The 23,749-nt window shown below is 45.8% G+C and overlaps 1 protein-coding gene across 1 annotated transcript in view; it reads right to left on the reverse strand.

Moving 5' to 3' along the window:
• LOC137658695 (acid phosphatase type 7-like) overlaps positions 1-23,749 on the reverse strand; it is a 141,567-nt gene that overhangs the window by 83,677 nt on the left and 34,141 nt on the right. The gene's annotated exons all lie outside the window — the stretch shown is intronic.

Raw genomic sequence — 23,749 nt, forward strand, 5'->3', positions numbered from 1 at the left:
AGGGTGGAAAGTCCCCAGCCTTACTGGCTTTGGCTTACCTGGGGACTCAGAATCCGAGTGAGCCGCACTCGAGAAAAGGAGTCCCTGCACCTCACAAGTTCCTTGCTCTGCAAGGAACGTGTGGCCTACATAAGCTTGTGTGTGAAGGAAGAAAGTGTGACTCGTCCTAGGCAGTTGACCTGGAGTTCTTAGACGGAACTCTGGGTTAGGACGTTCCAAATACCACCTCGTCAAGGTATGGGGGACGCGACAGTATTATCTCAATACTCGGAACACAAGGAAGCATGGTTTACCTACAGAGGTTTGAGGTCAGCTATGCAGAGACCAGGATGCTGCTTTCCCCAGGAGAGGGGAGGATGAAGAAAGAAGTAAGGGCCAGACATACTTCTGTTCATGCAGTCTAAAACCCGGTAACAATGCCCTCAACCTTCTGCTACCTGTCCAAAAAGGAGCCTGAGGTTAGACCAGCTGTTGTGTAGCCACCACAGGGCGATAGAAACGTATCGATAACCCTGTGGGTCACGTCCTGCAGGAAGTGGGCTGCGAAGGTCGCTAGACGCTTCCAGACTCCAGCTTGTAGCACCTGCGTCACAGAGTAGTCCCTCTTGAAGGCCAGGGACGTTGCGATGTATCCGACATTGTGGGCTGTAGGGTGACGTGACAGGGGAGGGTCTGGATTCAGGCCGAGATGAATGCCCTTGAATTCGGGCTGAAAAGGCATACTTGGTGACCCTCCCCTGCGTCCTTCCTGTGCTCCCAAACCGGGCTTGCACGTGAGGACGAACTGCAGCTGTTCTTAAAGATAACCCCTCTGGTTCCTTACTGGCAAGTAGAAGGTCTGGGTCATCTGTTACAGAACGGAGACTCGAAATCTTGAAGGAGTTGAACCGAAGGTCCGGGACTCCAAGATTCTGAGTCTAGTAACCAACTCAGGAACGAACCTGAATGTTACCTCCCCCTATCCTCTTGAAAGGGCGACATCGTACGAGAAACCATGAAGATTGCTTACACACTTGGCTGAGGCCAGAGCGAGCAGTGGCACCGTCTTCCAAGACGGGCGACGGTTAGAGTCCTGACATAATGGTTCGCAAGAAGATCTCTTAAGGGTCGTAAGAGCCCGAACCATATTCCATGGAGGAGGTCTCACTCCGACTGGGGGCAGGTACGTTCGTAGCTTCGCATGAGCGAAGAAAGATCCAGCGGGGAGGAAATATCTATTCCTTTCAGCCTGAAGGCCAGGGTAAGGCTGAGTGATAGGCTTCACTGCCGAGAGCGGAAATCGAGTTTCCTCCCGCCAATAAACAATGACTCCGTTATTGCTGGAGCAGAGGCATCGAGGGGAGAGGTACCTCTCCTACGACACCAACCACAGAAGACTCTCCACTTCGCCTGGTAGATCCCTGCGGATGACTTTCGCAGGTGACGCGACCTCCGCTCCGCGACTGTTGCGGGGTGCCTCTTTGTGAGGAGGCGTCGTATAGTCTCCAGGCGTGAAGCCGAAGCGATGCTACGGCTTGTGATAGATGTTGCAGTGTGGTTGCTTGAGTAGCCTGTGTCGTGGAAGAAGCTCTCCCGGGAGTTCCGCCAGGGGATGCAGAAGGTCCGGAAACAGTTCTGCGTAAAGTCGCAGCGGAGCTCTCAGGGTCATCGATGGGTTGACCGACAACCTGGTCTCGTTGAGCCCCCTTCTCAACAGACAAAAAATGGTGGGAAGACGTAGGCGTCGATGTTGTCCCACCGTTACAGGAAGGCATCTTGCCAAAGAGTCTTGGGGTCTGAGACTGGGGGGTAGTACAGCGGCAGCTTGAAGTTCCAGGCTGTAGTGATCAGGTCCCCCAGGCCAGGACTTTGCTGGTTACTAGAGGCCAAAGACCCCCAGGTACTCTCTATCTGTGAGTCTCTGCTCAGATTGTCGGAGAGAACATTCCTCTGCCCGGAATGAGCGAGCCGATAGTGGTATTGAGTGGACTTCGGTTCATCTCAGTATCTCTACTGCAAGATGCGAAAGTATGAAAAAGTACCTCCCTGCTAGTTGGAATACGCCAGTACCATGGAGTTGTCGCGCACGGAGCGACTCGGCAGGATCCGTTGGATCTGTTGAAGGGCCAGACTACGGCCTCTAAGCCTAGCTGAATGATGTGGAGGTACCCTTCAGGTCATGACCATAGGCCTGAACCAGAACATGGGCCCCCCCCCCCCCCTCTTTCTTTGACAAGTCCGAGAACAGCATCAAATGTGGGGGAAGGACGAGAAGATCCACTCCCTTCCAAGAGGTTTCTGTAGGTCAACCCCCATTGCAAGTCTAATTGTTCCGCTGGTCCCATAGGGACCAGAAAGTCCGGTTAATCGTTGCTTTGATTCCACCGGAACTTGGGCCGCCTAACAGGGAACTTATCCTGAGGCGACCGTTCGCGACTTAGACGGGTCAAGGAGGAAAGGAGACCTAGAAAACGTACCAAGATAGGGCTGAAAGCTCTCCTTGTCTGAGGAAAGGTTCTGCAACTCTCCTCAGCCTTGCCACAGTCAACTGATGGGAAGGCTTGGAGATAGGAGTCAATTTAATGATTAGATATCCCAGATGTTTTGGTAGAAGCAGAGAAGGCTCCTCACGAATTACCATGATCCCTAGATCTTGGTAAAGTCCCGGAAGCTTGTCTCGGTGTCGAAGAAGGTCGATTCCGAGACTACCGGAGTTAGCCAGACCTCCAGAGAGCGAAGGAGGCGGAAGCCTGCTCCTGAGTGGCCATGAGGATAGCAGGGAAAGTTCTCTGGTGAAAACCTGCGATGCTGCGGCGGGATCGCAACACAGCATCTTGAACTGGTACATCTGTAGTCTAGGCTGAATTCCAAGTGCTTCCTGGAAGACAGATGGAATGGGACCTGGAAGTACCCATCCTTCCGATCCAGGGCATATGGAGTCTTGTGGCCTCGCTACAAGTCTGATCGATTCTGCTGTTCCACGCTGAACGAAGTTTGTTCGACAAACTTGATCAGAGCTGAGTGGTCAATGACGGGACACCCCTCTCCGATGCTTTCCTTACAAGAAAGGATCGACTGAAGAAGCCGGGGGGAAAGTCGTCGACGACCCTATGGAGGGCATTCTTCTAGAGCAGTGGTTCTCAAACTTTTTCATGAGCGACCCTATTTGAAACATTTCATTCCTTCGCGACCCAGAGTAAAGTGAAGAGAAAGAAAACATGCAATGATATATAAACTTTATTTTGGAAAAAAAATAATGTGTACAGCTTTTCATTCACAAAACTAAACTAGTGGGATTTATGGCACTGCTTTTCCTTTTAACAAAACTAAACCAACAGGATTCATGGCACTGCTTTTCGTTCCCAAAACTATATTAATAGAATCCATAGCACTGCTTTTAATTCACAAAACTAAATTAATAGAATCTATGGCACTGCTTTTAATTCACAAAGCTAAATTAATAGAATTCATGGCACTGTTTTTCATCCACAAAACTAAATTAATGGGATCCATGGTGCTGCTTCTCGTTTACCAGTTTGTCAAATCATGGAATCATTGTCGTAAGGCTGCATCTCATATCATGCTCGGGGTTAAGCTTGTTCCTCGACTTATTTTTCATATGAGTCAGAGCTGAGAAACCTTGCTCGCAAAGGTATGTTGTTACAAATGGGAGCAACACTTTCACCGCCTCAACTCCTACTATAGACTTCTCTTTCTTTACCTGAATCCTGTGTCCCTGCGACCCATCAAAATTGATCTCGCGACCCAACTTTGGGTCGCGACCCATAGTTTGAGAACCACTGTTCTAGAGCATGGCTCCTGCCCGAAGGGCAAACCCCTTGCCGATCCCCTGGCATAGAAGCTCAGCGACACTGGATTCGCTGTCAGTAGAGGAGAGATGTTAAGAGCGAGGCACGATATCCTTGGCTGATCATGGAGATCATGCAGGAATCGGCACCGGGATGCTGCTATCTGAAAAATGATATTATCATTATAAAATAAATTTTTGAATATACTTACCCGGTGAATATATAAATAGCTGACGTCTCCGACGGTCGACAGATTCCAAAAACTCGCGAGCGATCAACATGAAGGCTGCCGGGTGTGCCCACCAGCACCGACTATCGGCCAGATACCGCATATACTGTACTTCTCAACCAAACCAGTTCTTCTCAGTCCGTAGGGTCTCTATCGGGGAGGAAGGGAGGGCCTTTAATATTATATATTCACCGGGTAAGTATATTCAAAAATTTATTTTATAATGAAAATATCATTTTTAAATATTAAACTTTGCCGGTGAATATATAAATAGCTGATTCACACCCATGGTGGTGGGTAGAGACCAGTATTAAAACAATAAAGGCGTATATGCTCAAGAGTTTTTGACAACTATTCAAAAAACAAACTTAAGTATAGGTACCTGGTAAGGAAGCTGACTCTGATGATTACTCTGCCTCATTAGTCCGCTATCCTCACGAAGCCCAGCGATCCTCTTAGGATGCTGAAAGACTCCCAGGAGCTGCTATATCCAGGGTGAACACCCCTATAACAGGACCTCATCAATACCCTTAATCTGGGCGCTCTCAAAAAAACAATATTTTGACCACCCGCCAAATCAAAAAGATTGCGAAAGACTTCTTAGTCTCCCGTACAACCCAAAACAAGATTAAAAATTTCAAGAGTAGATTAAAAGGATATTGGTATTAAGGGAATGTAGTGGTAGAGCCTTCACCCACTACTGCACTCGCTGCTACGAATGGTCCCAGTGTGTAGCAGTCCTCATAAAGAGTCTGGACATCTTTCAAGTAATATGAAGCGAATACCGACTTGCTTCTCCAAAAGGTCGCGTCCATAATACTTTTAATGGATCTATTTTGCTTAAACGCTACTGAAGTTGCTATCGCTCTAACTTCATGAGCCTTGACTTTAAGTAAATTACGATCCTTCTCACTTAAATGAGAGTGTGCCTCCCGAATCAAAAGTCTAATAAAATAAGACCACGCATTCTTAGACATGGGCAAAGAGGGCTTTTTAAACGGAGCACCATAAAGCCTCTGAACAACCTCGTAGCGGTTTAGTTCTGGATAAATAAAATTTAAGAGCTCTAACGGGGCACAGCACTCTTTCAACTTCATTCCCCACAATCTCAGAAAGACTGGGGATTTCAAATGATTTAGGCCAAGGACGAGACGGAAGTTCATTCTTGGCCAAAAAACCAAGTTGAAGAGCACATACTGCTTTATAAGTGGAGAAGCCGATGTTCTTGCTAAAAGCATGTATCTCACTAACCCTTTTAGCCGAAGCCAAGCTCACCAAAAAAAGTGTCTTGAGGGTAAGATCCTTCAGGGAGGCTGAATTTAATGGTTCAAACCTGTCTGACATAAGGAATTGTAGGACCACGTCCAAGTTCCAAGCAGGAGTCGAAATATGACGCTCCTTGGAAGTCTCGAAAGACTTAAGCAGGTCTTGGAGATCTTTGTTATTAGAAAGATCCAAACCCCTATGCTTGAAAACAGAAGCTAACATGCTTCTGTAGCCTTTAATGGTGGATGCAGAGAGGGAGCGACCTTTTCTCAGATAAAGCAGAAAATCCGCAATCTGCGCTACAGAGGCACTGGAAGAGGAAATAGAGGAGGACTTGCACCAGTCTCTAAATACCTCCCATTTCGACTGATGGATCCTGATGGAAGAGGATCTTCTAGCCCTCGCGATCGCTCTAGCTGCCTCCTTCGAAAACCCTCGAGCTCAAGAGAGTCTTTCGATAGTCTGAAGGCAGTTAGACGAAGCGCGGGGAGGCTTTGATGAAATCTCTTTACGTGAGGCTGTCGCAAGAGATCCATCCGCAACGGCAGACTTCTTGGAACGTATACCAGCCATAGAAGTACCTCTGTGAACCACTCTCTCGCGGGCCAGAGGGGAGCAACCAACGTCAACCTGGTCCCTTCGTGAGAGGTGAACTTCTGCAGCACCTTGTTTAAGATCTTGAAAGGTGGAAAGGCATAAACGTCCAGGTGAGACCAGTCCAGCAGGAAAGCGTCTATGTGGGCTGCCTCTGGATCTGGAACTGGAAAGCAGTAAGTCGAGAGCCTCTTTGTCAGTGAAGTCGCAAAAAGATCTATGGTGGGTTGACCCCATGTCATCCATAGCTTCTCGCACACAGTCTTGTGCAACGTCCACTCCATGGAGATGACTTGTCCTCTTCTGCTGAGGCAGTCCGCCAAGACATTCATTTCTCCTTGCACAAATCTCGTCAAAAGAGAGATGTTACTTGCCTTAAATGGAGTTCCTTCTGATCCGTGGACCAAAGACCCGAGCATTCCAGACTGTCCAGTGGAGCTCCCTAACACAAATCCGATGCATCTAAATACAACACATGGTTTGGGTTCTTGATCGCAAGAGAAAGACCTTCTCGAAGTCTGATGTTGCTGTCCCACCAAGTCAGACATGTCTAGACTGAGTTGGAGATTGGGAAAGAGATACTCTCTAAGCCCTTCTCCTTGTTCCAATGGTTTAGGTGAAATTGGAGAGGACAAAGGTTGAGTCTCCCCAGAGAGATAAACTACTCCAGCGATGAAAGAGTTCCCACGAGGCTCGTTCAAACTCTTACAGAGCAACTGTTTTTCTCTTGCAAGTGACGGACTTTTAACAGAGCTTGTTCCATTCTTGTGGGAGACGAAAAGGCCCGAAAAATTCGACACTGTATCTCCATTCCCAAATAAAGAATAGTCTGGGATGGAGTACTGTAAGTTACGACTTCTCTACGTTCACTATGAGACCTAGCTCCTTGGTTAGGTCAAATGTCCATTAGAGGCTCTCCAGACAGCGATTTAATGACGACGCCCTGATTAGCCAGTCGTCAAAATAAAGGGAGGCTCTGAATCCTCAAAAAATGTAGAAAGCTTGCTACATTTTGCAAGAGCCTTGTAAAAACAAGAGGAGCAGGAATGAGGCCGAAGCACAGTGCTCGAAATTGGTACACTACTTTCCCGTCCACAAACCTCAGATGTTGTTGAAAGTTTGGATGAATCGGGATGTGGAAGTATGCATCCTGAAGGTCGAGAGAGACCATCCAGTCGCCTTCCCTTACTGCTGCCAAGACAGATTTGGTAGTCTTCATCGTGAACTTTGTCTTGACAATAAACACATTGAGCGCACTTACATCTTAAGTACTCCTGCAGTGAACGTGGCTGCCAGATCATTGGAGCCATCCCTGATAGCCTTGTTCATGCATGACATAATTGTACAGCAATACATTGACAGATGGAGAGACCTTCTTACTTAAGGCTCCCAGGGACCAATCCAACAAATAAATACTTCAAACGCTCGAAAAAAAAAAACTCCTAACAGGAGATGGTCTAGCTCTGAAGCAGACCATAAAATCTTGGAGCGTCTCATGGCTAGACGACGAGGAGAGTCCACTAGGCTTAAGAAGTCTCCCTGGGCAGAGGCAGGTACTCCCCAACCGAGAACTTCTCCTGTGTCACACCAGACGCTCGAGCGAGAAGCTAATTAAGAAGGAGGAAAAGCAAAAGCAGACTTTCCTAAACTTCTGGATTCCAACCAGTCTCCCAGTAAGAGCATGGCTCTCTTGGAAGAACAAGAGAGAACTGACTTCGTAAATGTAGGAGTCGAAGAAAGTCATGCCAAGAGTAAACTCAGACGGCGGAGCAGCCGTTACAAAACGAGTAGGACAAAATTTCACTAAAGAAATTCATAATTATAAAAAAGGGATTGTTGGACCACCCTAGGATACTCCTCTTCTGAATGACTCCCCAAAGGTACATTAGTTGAAAGGGGGTCATCAACTTTTTCAGAAGGCACATCATCTGATAAATCTAAAGTCTTGCGAGAAGGAGATTTATATTCAGAATGACGTGAAGGAAAAGTCTGACAGGCTACATCAACTTGTATATGAACAGAAGTTAAAGTTGGAGGGTCGATGTCACGTTGTGACTGCAGAGAATGTTATTCTACTACACGTCGTGACAGAAGTAACTGACGTTCAAACGTCCCGTAGTAACAGCGGTGACTGCTGTTCGATGCTATATCGTGACTACGATGACTGACCCTCGACGTCACGTCATGTCTACAGTGTCTACCGCTCAACGTCACGTCGTGTCTGCGATGTCTACCGCTCAACGTCACGCTGTGACTGCGGTGGCTGACGTTCAAAGCGATCAAAGTTACATCGAGATTTATGCTCAGCATCTCGTTTAACAGCAAAGCTGTCACTAGGGATAACGTCAGCGTGGCGTAACAAAGCTCGTTTAGAAGGTTGAAGACCTGAATCACGTATCCCAGAACCGTGACGTACAAAAAGCAAAGGATCCTTTCGCACAGGAACAGGATCGTAAGCTTCTATTAAAGAAGAAAGCTTTAACAGCATATCTTGCAAAACACTTAACTTCGGATCAACCTGTGACTGCGGTGGCTGACGTTCAAACGTCACGTAGTAACAGCGGTGACTGCTGATCGATGCTATATCGTGACTACGGTGACTGACACTCGACGTCACGTTGTGTCTACGGTGTCTACCGCTCAACGTCACGTCGAGTCTGTGGCAGAAACGTCTGTACATGAACGTCATCGCTATGAACGGGACTCTCATGATGACTACAGCTAGGACGTTGAACTTGTTCTGAAGGAACTAATAAACGTTTCAACCGTCTCGAAACCTTACGCCCAGGCTTTTAAAGAGACGAATCATCGGAAGACGAGGAGAAACTTCGTCTCTCCTGTCTTATGGCAAGGACGTGCTTGACGAGCAACGTCTGATACCTTTGAGGGAACGTCTGTTCGTTGGTTTACACCTCTCACTCCCTTAGGTCCTACGACATTCCTTCTCCCTGGTGCAGGGGAGCCTGAAAGAGGTCTCAGCCTAGGCAAGCAACAAGCACGAACAAAGGAACCCTCCGCAACACAGAACATGTTTTTTGCACTTTCTTCACTGATATTGCATTTTTTAATAATTTCCCATTAGACATGAATAAAGCTGATTTCTACCTGAAGCACGCAATTCTCCCTTAAATCAAAAGGTTAGAATTGCGAAATAAGTCGTATAATGTAAGCACATTAGTACAAAATGAAACACACATGCAAAAATTAATAAACATATACATATATATTGAATAAAACGGAAATATATGACGTTAAAAAGATCAGTGACTGGGGATGAGACTAAAAAATAGTTCACTAAGGACTACGTTTTCAATCTCTCACCGTACAGTGCCTTGGGATGAGAATAAAAACTAAAACGTTTTATCCTCTCTCCCCGTACAGAGACTTGGGACGAGAGTAAAAATCTGAATCGAGAACAACGTTACTCGCTCCCAAACTCCTTGTACAGAGACTTGGGACGAGAATAAAGATCGGATCGTTCTCTCTCTCTCTCTCTCTCTCTCTCTCTCTCTCTCTCTCTCTCTCTCTCTCTCTCTCTCTCTCTCTCTCTTGTCACTCACAAGAGAATGGCTCACTCACTCTTCGTCAATAACAGGTTATTTGACTAAGGGAAAAAACTGAAAGGACTAAGAAATTGAAAATTAACATGTTCCTTTAAATTAGTATCTAAAAAACTTCGATTTTGAACAAAACGTCAAAATCGATTTACTCTTTCTGCAAAGTGAAACCGTGATTCTCTCTTTCTCTATCGTAACGATAGAGCGCAAACTGCGTAGCATAAATAAACCAAACGTTAGTTCATCTTTGAAAAACAGCACGAAGACTATTCAAAGAATAAATTTCTTAAAATATTTTCTAAAAATATTCATCTCATCACTCTTACAGAGCAACTGTTTTTATCTAAACAAAAATAAAAGTTGAATGGGCTCAACGTTGTTTAACTTCGTTTTCCAAGTCAGGACCGCCTACAAAGAATAGGTAAAGGCCGCTTATAAACAAAAACATAAAATTTATCTCGGTGTTAAGTATAAATGGAAAGCTAATCAAAGAGGCCTAATAAAGGCGGGTGAGATATAAAATATATAGAGGTAAATCTATAAATATCAACAATAATTTATAAAGTGATAAAATAATTACTAAAAGCCTTTAACACACTTCCGTACACTGAGGGAAGGGTCGGCCATCTTAAAAACAAGGGCAAAAACTTTTCCTCTCCTTTCAAAAGCATTTCTTTTGAAGATTGTATTGAATAATCCAACACGGCGAAAGCAATAAAACCAAAACCAAGTACTTCACCAATCGGTAGAAAACTCGAGGTCAACCGCGAGCGGAACCACTGTTGTCTTTAACACCGACAGAGAAGAACTGGTTTGGTTGAGAAGTATATGCGGTATCTGGCCGATAGTCGGCGCTGGTGGGCACACCCGGCAGCCTTCGATCGCTCGCGAGTTTTTGGAATCTGTCGACCGTCGGAGACGTCAGCTATTTATATATTCACCGGCTAAGTTTAATATTTAAAAAGTAACCTTAGGCATCCCCCCAGCGGGAGACCTGCAGGGGGGTTGCCAATCCTAGAGTTTGCGAACTCGGCCGCTCCCTCTAGGATTATTGCCTCCCCGGGAGGATTTCCCATCCTACCTGTCCCTGACAGGAGGGGACTGCTATTGTACACCTTGTCTTAGCTGCCGGAGCCGGTTCTGATAACCTAAGCTGACGAGGCTGTATGATGAGGCGTCGGAGGCTTGCAGGGTCTTGAAATAAGCGCCTTTTGGAGGAGTGAATCGAGATTCGACCTCCTCTGCACACCAGCTGTCCATTTCTCTGTCCTTGGGCTCAAACAAGCTCTTCCCAAGGATGGGAGAGTGTCTGAGTTTGCCGACATCCACGGATGGGACTTCCGAGAGGAAGCCCTCGGTCACTGCGTCTAGATGCTTCATCATCGAGTTTGTCCGCAAGTTCGAAACTTGGCGACGGAACGCAAAGGTGCTTGAGCCCGAGAGGAGGAAAGTTCCCATGACCTTCCTGGAGCTTCCTTTTACAAATCCTCGGGTCGCAATTGGAGAGGGAAAGGACTGGTAAGCCCCTTCCACGAAATGATGAAGAGGAAGGGCTAGACCAGTCACCCCCTGCCGGGCGGAGAATTTCTTGAAAGAAAACTCCCTGGCAAACCACTTCCACGGAATGGTGGGGAGGAAGGGCTAAACCAGGTTCTGAAAAGAAAGAGAAGAATGTTGCTCAGACCTCCCTGAAGATTTTTCCTGCTCTTGCACGTGCTATGCTTTGCGTTTACGGGATGAAGATCGTGTTCTGGAAGTAGGTGCTCCTGAAGACTCGCCAGGTTACCCGTGTTGCGAAAACCAGACGGGAATCGCGGTTGAAATCGCCCTGGCGTTCGCGCGAAGGTAAATCGATGGTTCGCGCGTGGGCGAACGTGGGTGCGCCCGTGCGCGGGCACGCAGGTGCGTGGGCGCGAGAGCGCGCAATCGAAAGTGCGCGAGGGAGCGCAGGTGGGGGCGAGCGCGGTTGGAAGGGCGAGCGCGGTTGGAAGGGCGAGCGCGGTTGGAAGGGCGAGCGCGGTTGGAAGGGCGAGCGCGGTTGGAAGGGCGAGCGCGGTTGGAAGGGCGAGCGCGGTTGGAAGGGCGAGCGCGGTTGGAAGGGCGAGCGCTGGCGGTCGGAATCCGATGGTGCGAAGGCGAGCGATGGAGCGTAGGTGAGCGACGGCGCGTTGGCAAGCGATGGCTCACTGCCGGGAACCGCGCTGGTGCTCGCGCAATAGAAAACCGTTGGTTCGCGCGCGGGCGAACATGGGTGCGCATGTGCGCGGGCGCCCACAGGGCACGTGGGCGCGCGGGCGAGGGCAGGCGGCCGGGAGACCGATGGCGCGTAGGCGGGCGATGGCGCGTAAGTGGGCGATGGCGCGCTGACGAGTGATGGCGCGTCTTGGTGAGCGATGGCCCGTAGGCAAGTGAAGGCGCGTTGGCAAGAGATGGCACGTTGACAAGCGATGGCGCGTTGACAAGCGGTGGCGCGTTGACAAGCGATGGCGCGTTGGCGAGCGGTGGCGCGTTAAAAACGCTTGCGCGCAAGCGAAGAATCGCGCGGGCGCATAGGAGATCGCTGGCGCGTAAGAGACTAGAGAAGATCGTCGGCGAGGAGGCGAAGGAAATCTTCTTGCCTGTGCCCAGATCTGGAAGATCGTGGGCGTGAGGGCAAACGTTGGCGCACATCGCGCTAATCAGGAGGCGCGCAGGAGCATCAGGAAGGGGAGCGTCGATGCGCGCTGGCAAGTAGGCGATCGTGGGCGTTCAGGAAACCGTTGGCGCCCCTGGCGCGTAGCAGGAAAGGGCGAGCAGATGTGCGCTGGCGAGCTGAAGAGACCTGGCGCACAGGTGAGCGCTGGCGCGCAGGAAGAAGATCTACGGCGAGACTCAATTACCGGAGTTCGTGGTCCACAGCAGGCGAGCGCTAGAGCACTACTGCGCGCGGGCGCGCAGGAGATCGTAGGCACGCAGGTAAAACCTGGCACTTAAGGGACTTACCCATACTGTGGAATAAGCCCCCTAGCCCCGAAAGGACCGGTGCCCGTTGCGACGGGGTGTGTTGGCGCCCAATGCGCATCTGCGTCCAGGAACGGAGATGAAGACTAGAAGGTCTGTCAGGAGTAGAGCAGCTGCAACGGTCGGTACTTGTCGAGGAGGGTCCTCTGCGGAAAACGTCGAATGAAGATGAAAACGACCTCGGACAGGCGCAACACCCTCCGACCTCCGAAGAGGAGTCTCTGATCGTGAACTCCCCCGAGGGGAAGAGTCACAGGCAGGAGAGACCGTTGGCATCAGCTGTCCCCGAAGGGAACTGAGCCCTCAGCAACAACAGCAACAACAGCAGGAGGAGTCCTCCGAAGAGGCGTCTCTGTGGTGACTTCCCCCCCCAGGGGAGAAGCACTCGCAGGAGAGACCGTAGGGCTCAACTGGCCCCCGAAGGGGACTGAGCCTTCAGCAACAACAGCAACAACAGCAGACGGAGTCCTCCGAAGAGGAGTCTCTGTGGTGAACTCCACCCCGGGGGAGAAGCACTCGCAGGAGAGACCGTAGGGCTCAGTTGCCCCCCGAAGGGGACTGAGCCTTCAGCAACAACAGCAGACGGAGTCCTCCGAAGAGGAGTCTGTGGTGAACTCCCCCCTGGGGGAGAAGCACTCGCAGGAGAGACTGTAGGGCTCAGATACCCCCGAAGGGGACTGAGCCTTCAGCAACAACAGCAAAAGAGTCCTCCGAAGAGGAGTCTCTATGAGTGTCCTCCCTCGCGAACGAGAGAGGAACACTTCGTAGAAGAGACAGGTCAGCAAGTGACCTAAAAAGAGCAATCCTCCGAAGAGGGGCTCCTGCAGTTGCTCAGCCCCTTGAGCGTAGCTGCAGGTGCGACCACTCAGCACCAAGAGCATAGTCGCATGAATTCCATGGTCCGAGCTTGCAACCACTCAGCTCCTTGAGCAAGGTTACAAAAATGGTCGCTCAGCACCAAGAGCATAACCGCCGGAGGACCAGGAACAAAATAAGGTAAGAGGAGTTCCCCCCGAAGGGAAAAACTCAAGCCTGGACAGGAAACCTTCCCTCGGAAGGGAAGTTACCCACCCAAGGAGGCGAGCCTCCTGAGAGTTCTAAGATGAACTGAAGAGCTGTCAGTCGTCACGGGAGCACTTCCAGGAGGAGACACGCCCCTGACGAAGTTCTATAGGGGAGGCAGCAACAGCAGACTCCCCAGGCCCCAATAAGGCAGCTCGCTTCGTTGTCACATTATACAAACGAAAACTAGATCGTTAATTGTGAAAAATAAAAAAGTAATTAGTTAACATTCACTCCCCCGGGAAGACTCCGAAGAGGAATCCCGAGGGAAAAGAACACAAGAATTACACAAGAGGCATGTGCCCTCAACTCCACTTACACTCATGGAAGGAGAGCGGTAACAAACACAGAATTATAACAATTATAATTATGTAATTCAAATATGAATGTTCACTAAAGAAGGAACGAAAAACCCCAAAAGGAGGCGTTCTACAAAAAGCTAAAAAGTTAACAAATACAATTACTGTAGATTCATAAAAATAATTGAGATAAAATGTACGGCGCAGCAACCCCACCCGACATGGGAAGGAAGCTACCCAGGACGTAGTAAAGGTAAAATGTAGTAAAGGGTGAACGACCTCAAGAGAGAGAGAGAGAGACCGTAGTCAAACTCGATCGCGACCCATGAAATTACACCGTGGTGGCCTAACTGCCGTGGGCTCCACAGAGATATCGTACACTACACACACAAGCACGAACTCTGAAAAGGAAACTTACTGATTTCTATACTCAAATATATACATAAACATGAAAATATGTTTACATATATATAGAGTATAAGAAAAGTAAGTGATTAAGTAAAGACAAAACATAAAATGGCTGCCAAGCGAGGACGAAGACAGACACGTCTGTACTGTACATCGTTCGAGCCAAAAGTGAAGTGAGACATTTCACCGGTGTGTGAGGGGGGAGGGGTAGCAAGCTACCCCTCCCCTACCCCTAGTAACTAGCGCGGGGGTAGTAAACCCTCGTTAAAAATCTAATGGCTAGTCAATTTCAGCTACGCCGAAAGTAAACCCTATGTAAATAGCGTGGTTTGTATTTCGGTTACGGAACAAATAGGTATTGGGTACTGTATTTGGACACGGCCATTTTCTGATTTTGTCATTTTTACACTGTACTGTAAAAGGTCTGTTTCATTGCTAGATGAAAGATTATGAAATGTAGAAGCTTCCTTATTGGGTAGAAAAGCAATTTTGCTCACACATATGCACCCAGAATTTCCTTATCTCGGCAATAGCGGCCACTGACATTCTTCAATATTCATGTTTATACTAATTTTGTATTGTTTTTTGTGCGATACATAAGAAAACAATAACAATGTGTGTGGGCTACAGGTGGTCTGATTAGTGACCAACTTGTCAAAAAATTTAGAGTGAAACGTCTTTTTTCGTGTTTATTATTACAGTGAACCCTCGTTTATCGCGGTAGATAAGTTCCAAACCCGGCCGTGATAGCTGAAAATCCGCGAAGTAGGGACACCATATTTACGTATTTATTTAACATGTATATTCAGACTTTTAAAACCTCCCCTTTATGTAGTATTGTTAACAAACTACCCTTTAATGTACTGAAAACTTAATGCATGTACTACAGTACCCTAAACTAAAAAAGGCAAAAATATTAAAGGCGATTTTATATCATGCGTTTCTTAAACACGCCAAAAAGCACGATAAAAAATGACAACCAATGTTTTGTTTACGTTTATCTCTGATCATAATGAAGAAACAGACGCATTTACACATCTGTGTATAGGATAGTTTTTGCATCGACAGCAATCTTACTAAGTATTGATTATATGTTGATTTTGTTATTACCAATGTTTTACTTAATTTTTCTTAGGACTTCCAAATAAATGAAAAGAATGCCATTTATATAATGTTTTTCTTTATGACGCCGCCTGAAACGGAAACCTTCCATTCGTTTACTGTACGCTCCATCTTCGATCGTAATAAACAAACGAAGGCATTAAACGCGCATGATGAAAGTGATAAATAATGATATTAAAAGCTTTTAGTAAATATGTTATTACAAATATTATTTACCGTATCTATATAAAATCCTACATACATAGCAAAGCAGGAAAACAAATTTTTTTTTCTTTTTTTTTGGGCGTTTAATCAACAATAACAAACTGCCGCTAATGACCGAATGATAATTTACGATAATTCTAAACTGTTACTAAAGATGATTCTCCATTCCATATCCAAAATACTTTTCCTAACTTCAGTTATAAGTCAACTTGCACCCGCCTTAATTATGAAACCATCTAAAAAAAAAAAAAAGTAAGAGAAGAAGCAAGTACTAGGCCGATTTTTAAAGTTGTCGAACAATTAAGTTACCGCTATAACGTTCGATGTGACATAGTGCGAGATTGGAGAAAGTAAGGAAAATTGAATCATGATTAATTTTCAATATAAATGAAACTTTGTGAAGCAACAAAGATTTCATTTGTTAGTGAGATAGAGGTAAGGAATGAGAGGTAGTGAAAAGTAGCCCACAGAGAGAGAGAGAGAGAGAGAGAGAATTGTTTTAAATGTAATAAACAAAAAAATATGATAGGTTATAACACATTGGTGCTTATGTAATATCAACTGTATAGATGGTTTGAATAAGTTAAGAAATGGTATAAACAATACTTCGTACGTGCATATTCTTGAGACCGGCAGCTAGACGTCAGCTGATCTGATCACAGCCAAAAGTAAAACAAAAAGAAGTCAACAATACTCGCTTTTTAAAAACACACCTGAAATTTAAAAACAAAAGTACACACTTTCTTAATGTGCAATTAACTATTTAAAGAGTAGCAATTTTCTAGAATAAAATGATGTTTCCCCCAAAAATAGTGGTTTGCTGATGAAATCGGATGCCGTATTTAATGAAAAAAGTCCGCGAAGTCGTGAATCCGCGATGGTCGAACCGCGTAGTAGCGAGGGCTCACTGTACATTGAGATTTTCTTAAGCACCCTTGTTATTCACATATTTTTTATTACTTCATTATTTTTATCTTTTTGCTACTTCAATCATGCCAAATAAGAGGGGTTCTATTAGGTTTGCACTTATTTCAAAGTCAGTGAAGAAACATGTACTATATAGTGAAGTCATATGATCATGTGCATGTTGATACTAAGAATCATCCCTGCAAGTTTTTATCATTCATTTTAGCATATCATAAGTGGGGATAGTACATACCAAGATAGTGACCTGGAGCCTATAGCTTTCCCCTAAGAGCTTTATCAGAAAAGGTGAGAAGAAAAAAATCTTTAAATTAATTTTTCTCCAAACCTTTTTTTCATTTATAATTCTATCTACTTTAGTTTCAAACATATTCTAAAAATTTACAAAGTTTTATAATACTTGACTCTAGTGTGTTTCATCTTTGCATTTTTCTAAGTCGTGTATTACTGTGAAATTTTGATTTATTTTTTTATCATTTTTTTCAAATGAAAAATAAAATTTTAGTGCTTTGTAATGTTATCGTTTGCATTCAATATAACTTAAACTTGGGAATAAATATGTTATTTTGATAATAAAATAAATTTTTGAATATACTTACCCGGTGATTATATAGCTGCAACTCTGTTGCCCGACAGACAACTCTACGGTAAAAACTCGCCAGCGATCGCTACAAAGGTTGCGGGTGTGCCCAACAGCGCCATCTGTCATACAGATACCCAGTACTCAATGTAAACAAAGACTCAATTTTCTCCTCGTCCCACTGCGTCTCTATTGGGGAGGAAGGGAGGGTCCTTTAATTTATAATCACTGGGTAAGTATATTCAAAAATTTATTTTATTATCAAAATAACATTTTTCAATATTTAACTTAGCCGGTGATTATATAGCTGATTCACACCCAGGGGGGTGGGTAGAGACCAGCAATATATGTTTACACTTTCATGAGCTAAGAGTTTTTATTTCATTTAGAAGTTATCAAAATAACAAAAACAAAATAAATAGGTACCTGGTAAGGAAGTCGACTTGAAAAATTTCTCTGCCTTTTAAGTACGTCTTCCTTACGGAGCCTCGCGATCCTCTTAGGATGCTGATCGACCCCTAGGATCTGAAGTATCAAGGGTTGCAACCCATACAACAGGACCTCATCAAAACCCCTAATCTAGGCGCTCTCAAGAAATGACTTTGACCACCCGCCAAATCAACCAGGATGCGAAAGGCTTCTTAGCCTTCCGGACAACCCATAAAACAACAATAAAAACATTTCAAGAGAAAGATTAAAAGGGTATGGAATTAGGGAATTGTAGTGGTTGAGCCCTCACCCACTACTGCACTCGCTGCTACGAATGGTCCCAGTGTGTAGCAGTTCTTGTAAAGAGACTGGACATCTTTCAAGTAAAATGACGCGAACACTGACTTGCTTCTCCAATAGGTTGCGTCCATTATACTTTGCAGAGATATATTTTGCTTAAAGGCCACGGAAGTTGTTACAGCTCTAACTTCGTGCGTCTTCACCTTAAGCAAAGTTCGGTCTTCCTCACTCAGATGTGAATGAGCTTCTCGTATTAACAATCTGATAAAGTCTGACCAAGCATTCTTTGACAAAGGCAAGGATGGTTTCTTAACTGAACACCATAAAGCTTCAGATTGGCCTTGTAAAGGTTTAGTACGCTTTAAATAGAACTTAAGAGCTCCAACAGGGCATAAGACTCTTTCTAGTTCATTGCCTACGATCTCCGATAAGCTGGGGATATCGAAAGATTTAGGCCAAGGCCGAGAAGGCAGCTCATTTTTGGCTAGAAAACCAAGTTGTAGCGAACAAGTGGCTTTTTCTGACGAAAATCCTATGTTCTTGCTGAAGGCATGAATCTCACTGACTCTTTTAGCCGAGGCTAAGCATACCAGGAAAAGAGTCTTAAGAGTGAGATCTTTCAGGGAGGCTGATTGTAACGGCTCCAACCTGTCTGATATGAAGAATCTTAGTACCACGTCTAAATTCCATCCAGGGGTAGCCAAACGACGCTCCTTGGTGGTCTCAAAAGACTTAAGGAGGTCTTGCAGATCTTTATGTTTGGAAAGATCTAAGCCTCTATGCCGGAAGACCGATGCCAACATGCTTCTGTAGCCCTTGATAGTGGGAGCTGAAAGGGATCGTCCTTTTCTCAGGTATAAGAGAAAAACAGCTATTTGAGCTACAGAGGTACTGGTCGAGGATACAGAAACTGACTTGCACCAGTCTCGGAAGACTTCCCACTTCGATTGGTAGACTCTAATGGAAGAAGCTCTCCTTGCTCTAGCAATCGCACTGGCTGCTTCCTTCGAAAAGCCTCTAGCTCTCGAGAGTCTTTCGATAGTCTGAAGGCAGTCAGACGAAGAGCGTGGAGGCTTTGGAGTACCTTCTTTACGTGTGGCTGACATAGAAGGTCTACCCTTAGAGGAAGACTACTGAGAACGTCTACTAACCATCGAAGTATCTCGGTGAACCATTCTCTCGCGGGCCAGAGGGAAGCAACTAACGTCAACCTTGTCCCTTCGTGAGAGGCGAACTTCTGCAGTACCTTGTTGACAATCTTGAACGGTGGGAATGCGTAGAGATCCAGATGTGACCAATCTAGGAGGAAAGCATCTATATGTATTGCTGCTGGGTCCGGGACTGGAGAGCAATAGATTGGAAGCCTCTTGGTCAGCGAGGTTGCAAAGAGATCTATGGATGGTTTTACCCCAAGTGGCCCAAAGTCTCTTGCACACATCCTTGTGGAGGGTCCATTCGGTTGGAATTACTTGCCCTTTCCGACTGAGACAATCTGCTATGACGTTCAAGTCGCCTTGGATGAACCTCGTTACTAGGGAGATGTCTTGACCTTTTGACCAGATGAGCAGGTCCCTTGTGATCTCGTACAACGTCAGTGAGTGGGTACCTCCTTGTTTGGAGATGTACGCCAAGGCCGTGGTGATGTCCAAGTTAACTTCCACCACTTTGCCTCGAAGGAGAGACTTGAAGCTTTTCAAGGCCAGATGTACTGCCAACAGCTCCTTGCAGTTGATATGCATGCTCCTCTGACTCGAGTTCCACAGTCCTGAGCATTCCCGACCGTCTAGTGTCGCGCCCCAGCCCACGTCCGATGCGTCCGAGAAGAGAACGTGGTTGGGAGTCTGAACAGCCAGGGGAATACCCTCTCTTAGGTTGATATTGTCCTTCCACCAAGTCAGACAAGACTTTATCTTTTCGGAAACCGGGATCGAGACCGCTTCTAGCGTCTTGTCCTTTTTCCAGTGAAAAGCTAGATGGTATTGAAGAGGACGGAGGTGTAGTCTTCCTAGTGACACAAATTGTTCCACGGATGACAGCGTCCCTACCAGACTCATCCACAGCCTGACTGAGCAGCGTTCCTTCTTCAGCATCTTCTGGATGGATAGCAGGGCTTGATCTATTCTGGGGGCTGATAGTCTTGTTGTTCAGCAGCGTCCTCATCAGAGGGTTCCTCATCCGAAAACTGATGAGGAAACGGCAACGGAGTGGGTAACGTCTGGCTCGCTGAGTCCGGTCGCACTGGTGGATGCGTGACGGAGCCGGACGCAATATCATGGAATTGCTGCACAGTCTGTGAACTGTCAACAACCATGGGTGCGCGAGGAAGCACAGCGTCAACCCGAGACTGTCTAGACCGTCTGGGTTGTGCAGTCAACACCCTACCGGGTTGCTGAGGTTGACGCACTGCGTCAAAACAAGTCACCTCTGCTGGTTGTTGAACGTCCTGAACGTCAACAACCACCTCCGAGCGTCGCTTAACGTCAACGTGCGGCTGGCAACCCACACTGGGTCGCATCGGTGGAGGAACCACCTCAACTGGCAGACGCGAGTAGGTTACCTCAGCGTCAACAGGGCGCACAACCGATCGGTAGGAAGGTTGTTGGCCAGAAGGTTCGGTAGCAACCTTCTCCGCATTAAAGTCCTCTATCAAGGACGCAAGCTTGGACTGCATGTCTTGCAGCAAAGCCCATTTAGGGTCTACGGGAGCAGGTGTGGCAACAGACGGGGTTAGCGACTGAAGCGGTACCGTTTACCATCCCTGAAAGCCTTGTTATGCGTGACATAATTGTACAGCAAAACTTCAAAGGCTCGAAAACTGCTGTGAAGTTGACCTGTAAACAACTTGGAGCGTCTCCTGGCCAGGCGCCAGGGAGAGTCTACGAGAATTGAGAAGTCTATCTGGGCAGAGGCATGAACTCCCAAGCCGAGAACTTCTCTCGTGTCATATCAGACTCTCGTTCTATAAACCAGTTTAAAAGAAGGGAAAGCAAAGGCTGTATCCCCCAAACTCCTCCTGGTGAAAAACCAGTCGCCTAGCCAACGTAAAGCTCTCTAGGAGAGCGAGAGAGCACTAGCTTAAAAACAACGGCTTCGAAGTAGCTAGGCCTAGTGTAAGCTCTGACGTTTAGGCGAACGAGGAGCAGCAGTTACAAAAAGATCCGGACAAAGATCCTTAAAAAAATCATCATGATTTAATTAAAGTCCATAGGAGGCTAAGCAGCTTTAGGCTCCTCTCCATCTGACAGAGTCCTCAAGGGAATATCAGTAGTAGGGGGAACAGCAACTTCCTCATCTACAGGAACCTTGTCCGATAAAAGCTGAGTCTCAAGCAAGGGAGAGACCTACCGTGGTGGCAATGCTTTACAAGCAGAGTCCACACTCACTGGTGCATCAGTAGCGGACCAGAACGCAACGTCATGTAACTGCTTGACAGTCTGTGAGCTGTCAACAACTGAACTGTCAACCACAACAGGTGCGTGAGGACGCACAGCGTCCACTCGAGACTGCTTTGACTGCCTAGACTGAGCAGTCAAAACAACTCTAGAATGCGGAGGTTGACGCACAGCGTCAAAACAAGTCAACTCCGATTGTTAGTGAACGTCTTGAACGTCAACAGGAGCATCAGCAAGTGGCCTAACGTCCAAATGCGGCTGAAAAACCACACGAGACCGCATCGAGTGTGGTTCTAAACAACCTGACTGACGTGACTAAGCTACGCCAACGTCAACAGTAAGCACAAAGGAACGTTAGGTTGGCTGAAAGCCAGGATATCGATGAGATAAACGGCTAGACTCAACGGACTAATCGGCAGAATAGTCTTCCATAAGGGAGGCAAGCATATACTGCATGTCTTGCCATACAACCCATTAAGGATCAACGGAAATGGTTGTGGTAAGAGACGAGGGTAACGTCTGTGACCGCAACACTTTGCCTACAAAAAAAGACTCTCGGAGTCTGTGTTACGCTTTTGTTAGGCGGCGAGCAGTTATCCGATGACTGCATAGGGTCAGAGCTGTCCTAATGGTTGTAACCAGAACGCTGGACCTGTCCTGAAAGGACTGACTTTCGCTTAAGGGCTTCGAAACCTTGTGACAGGTTTCTTATGCGAAAAGCCTTCGGATGACGAGGAGAAACAACGTCTCTCTCGTCTTATGGTAGGGGAGATCTTGGTAAGATACACCCGATACCATAGAGGGAAAACGTCTGTTCGTTGGTCAAGGCCTCTAGAACCCATAAGTCGTTTGACATTACTTCTCCCCTGGGCTTGGGAGCATGTAAGAGGTCCCGGACTAGGTGAACGACAGGCACGAACAGACGAACCCTCGGACGCAACACTGTAACACTTTGCGCATATCACTTTATCACTTCGATTTTCTGTTTTGCACTTATTTCACTGAAATCGAAACTTTTACTGATTTCTACCTGAAACACGCAATTCTACCCTTCATTAAAAGGTAGTAATTGCGAAATCAGTCGTATAATGCAAGCTCATTAATACCAGCAAAAAACAGAAAACATATTTTAAGATAAAAAAATCAGTGGCTGGGAAAGAGACTAAACACTAGTTCATATAACTACGTTTTCAATCTCTCACCGCACATAGCCTGGGGACGAGAATAAAAAACTAAAACGTTTTATCCTTCCTCCCCATACAGCGACTAGGGACGAGAGTAACTCGAGAACAACGTTACCCGCTTGAACGGAACGTTTTCTCTCCTCTCTCTCCCTCCGTCTCTATCTCTCTCTCTCTTTCTCTCTTGATTTCGCACCTAAGAGAAGAGCCCAATTATATTTCGTCAAAAAAACATGTTATTTGACTAAAGGAAAAAACTGAAAGGTTTTTCAAATAAAAAGTTCCTTTAAAATAGAATTTAAAACATTTAAGCTAAGAAAGAATGAACAAAACGTCAGAATCGATTTACTCTTACTGCAAAGTGAAACCGTGATACACTCTCTCTCTATCGTAACGATAGAGCGCATGTTGAACGTCCTGAACGTCAACAACTGCGTAGCATAAATAAACTAAACGTTAGTTCATCTTTGAAAACAGTACGAAGACTATCAAAGAAATTCTTTCATAAAATATTACATTTAAAAAGTTTTAAATCCTTAGCTCTTTAAAAGCTAATTACGATATAAAGGGCTCAACGTTGATTAACTTCGGTTTCCAAGTTAGGACCGCCTACTCTCAGGAAAGGTCTATATAAACAAAACATTAAAATTATTTTTATATGTTTATAATAAATGGAAAGTTAATCGAAGAGGCCTAATAAAGGCGGAGAGATATAAAATATATAGAGGAAAATCTATAACGTGATATAATTACTAAAAGCCTAAACACACTTCCGTCTACGGGAAGGGTCGGCCATTTAAAAGTGAAAGAAAGTCCATACTCTCTTTGTCACCATAATTAAATCTATCCAAAACGAGTTCAAGATTTAAGATGAAGATAAAACACCTGCATAGCGAAAGCTCAAAACTAGAATAAAGTACTTCACCAATTAGTTGTGAAAAAAACTCCAGTTTAGCAACAGCGAGTAAGTACGTCTTGTCGATAGCTCGACAGAGAGAAAATTGAGTCTTTGTTTACATTGAGTACTGGGTATCTGTACGACAGATAGCGCTGTTGGGCACACCCGCAACCTGTGTAGCGATCGCTGGCGAGTTTTTACCGTAGAGTTGTCTGTCGGGCAACAGAGTTGCAGCTATATAATCACCGGCTAAGTTAAATATTGAAAAAGCGATATTTTAATTTTTCAAAAACTCAGGGAAGCGATAGATTTTGAAAAACATGGTCAAAGCAAGAAAAAATAGTACAAAAAAGAACCATTAAAAAACCATTCGTTCGATTTGAATGTCAAAACAAGAAAAAAAAAAGTAAAAAAAAAAAAAAACATTAAAAATCTATTTGTTCAATTTGAATAGAATTTTCAGAAATAGTTTCTGTTATGAACAATCAAACTGTGTGAATCCCAAAACTCAAGCTC

Source organism: Palaemon carinicauda, chromosome 19, assembly GCF_036898095.1.
Source record: "Palaemon carinicauda isolate YSFRI2023 chromosome 19, ASM3689809v2, whole genome shotgun sequence".
NCBI classification, from domain to species: Eukaryota; Metazoa; Arthropoda; class Malacostraca; order Decapoda; family Palaemonidae; genus Palaemon; species Palaemon carinicauda.